Genomic DNA, 2,499 nt, shown 5'->3' on the forward strand with positions numbered 1-2,499 from the left:
TGAATGCAGACTATTTTATATCCATTTATACTTAACTCAACCAATCCTATGGCTTCTCTTTTTTAAAAGTAAGTTCCTGTACTGTGTGACACCCTCCAATGTCAAGACACTGTCTGTGCGGCTGGAGAGCATCAGAATACTGTACAGCAGATGCTATACCTGGGCTGAAGCAGAAGGGGGTCTTCTAGCCTAGCAAGAAGGGTAATATCAGCAATGACGCAGCATTCCCTCTGGAGTCGTAGGCAGCAACTCCTAATGGCTCCACTACCTGTCAATGGTTTTCAGCTGCCCTTCGATTTGCTTCTGTGAACAGGCAGTTGAACATCAATGTTGAACAAGAGGGGGCCTCTTGAAGATGGAGACCCTGTAAAATTGTCCTGTTTGCCCACCCTAACTGTTGGCTCTGCAAGTGGCTTCTCAGTGTTATCAAAAAGGAAATCTCCAAAGTTCTTATAGACAAATGTTGCACATCATCCACGGCACGATACAGTATTCAGTAAGTCCCTTAAGATCTACTGCTACTTAATAGACAATTCCTAGTAACCAGATGGAACACACTGTGACAGTGGTAACGTGCCATGTAGCTGTTTGTCTATAGAAGCTATTTAGCCTCCTCTAGTGACAGCAAGCTTTATAACGTCACTTTACAGCTAAACTTCAGTTTGATGTTGCTTCTCACAATATATGATAAACATCAAACTCCAGACTACATAATGCCTAGTGCTAGGTCAGAGGGGGTGATGCGTGGCACTGGGACTCTCCCTGGTGAGAACAATCTCAGGAAGAGCAGATCACACAAGCTGCACTGTATCAGTGTTGCCAACTGTTTGTAAATTCGTGGACAATAAATAGCAATAAGGACCATTTTTTCAGTGTCTTTGAGAAAAAACAGACGAGTCCACAATTTTTAAGGCTGGTTGTACTAGAACAGGGCATCGTCATTTTACAACTTATTCACTAAATTCTGGTAATGTAATCATATCAACATATTTAGACATAAACGTACATTATTTATAATCTTTAGAATTTATTAGAGTTCTCAATTTGTTGGTAAAAGATATTGTCTGTACATCATTTTTACATAAGTTGTCCAGAAAAAAAATTTAGGTTGGCAGCCTTGGTACATACAGCAAGGGGAGTGGGCGCATCAGCATAGACAGAGAAGAAAGCACCCGCTGCAGGAGGAGGGGAATCACAAGCATGTGTGTCAGCACAAAAGAGAAGAGATGCCTCATATAGAAGGGGAAATCAGTACAGGAATGATACTGTGCTGATACATGAGAGCAAGAGAAGGCAGCAGCATCCAGGACACAAGCTTCATATCCAGCATGTATTACTGGGAGGGACATGTCCACATGAGAAAAGGCTGAAACCAGGAGCAGGCTGCAAACTGCAAGTCTTGGGGTCTGAAGATGAAGGAATAAATACTGCAGCCAGAAACTTAGTGATTTATAAAGTGCAAGTTAAAAAGTTGCACTAACATTTTTCTCCATAGCAATGATGTCTATAACCCTTAGGCTGGGTTCCCACGGGGCGGATTTGCCGTGGAAATGCCGAGCGGAATTTCGCTGTGGCAAATCCGCATGCGGCCGCTAATCCCGGGATTAGCCAGGAATGTGGACGAGATTTCTCAGAAATCTCGTCCAAACGGGACGGCAAATCCGCTGCGGCTAAGCCAGCAGAAGCCACCACTGCGGTGCGGATTTGCCGATCACAGCATGTCCATTCTTTTTTTTTTTCCGCTGCGGCTGCGCTCTCCTCTATGGGAGCGCCGGCCGCAGCGGAAGAGCAAGCAGCCAGGCCGTTTCAAAACCGCCGCGGGTTTTGAAGCAGCGGTTCTCCCGGCGGAAATCTCACGCTTTTTCGCTGCGGCCAAACCGTGGGATTTCCGTCGGGAATCCGCCCAGTGAGAACCCAGGTTCACACAGGGCAGATTTGCTGCGGTTTTGGGCGGTTTGATGTTGCATATCCGCACTGCGGCAAAACCGCTGCGTTTGCAGTGCAATGCAGCACAAATGTGTTTGGGCAAAAAGCTGTTCTCACAGGACGGATTTTTTCCGCACAGCCGCAGTGCAGAAATGCAACTGCGGCGCGGTTTTTCAAGACGCAGCATGTCCATTCTTCTGTCTTTTCCGCGGCGCTTTTTTGTCCATAGAGCTCTATGGACACAGCAAAATCTGCTGCAAAAAGTAAAAAGGCGCTGCGGAAAAAAACGCTTCCGGATTTTTCCGCAAGAAAATCCGCAAGACAAAAATAACCCTTGAAGCGGTTTTGCCGCAGAAACAGGTCTTCTGCGGCAAAACTGCAACGGAAAAAACGAAGCAAAACCGCAACAAATCCGCCCTTTGTGAACCCAGCCTTAAAGGTAAACTGTTACCACTGAACTCTTATACTGCTGTTAGGTGAGGTGATGGGGAGTTGGGTTGTGTTTTTTTATACTCACCTGCTTCCCACGACGATTTTCAGACCACTTAATTTACGGTACTGTTCAGTAGTGAC

Source organism: Eleutherodactylus coqui, chromosome 1 (assembly GCF_035609145.1).
Source record: "Eleutherodactylus coqui strain aEleCoq1 chromosome 1, aEleCoq1.hap1, whole genome shotgun sequence".
Classification (NCBI taxonomy): Eukaryota; Metazoa; Chordata; class Amphibia; order Anura; family Eleutherodactylidae; genus Eleutherodactylus; species Eleutherodactylus coqui.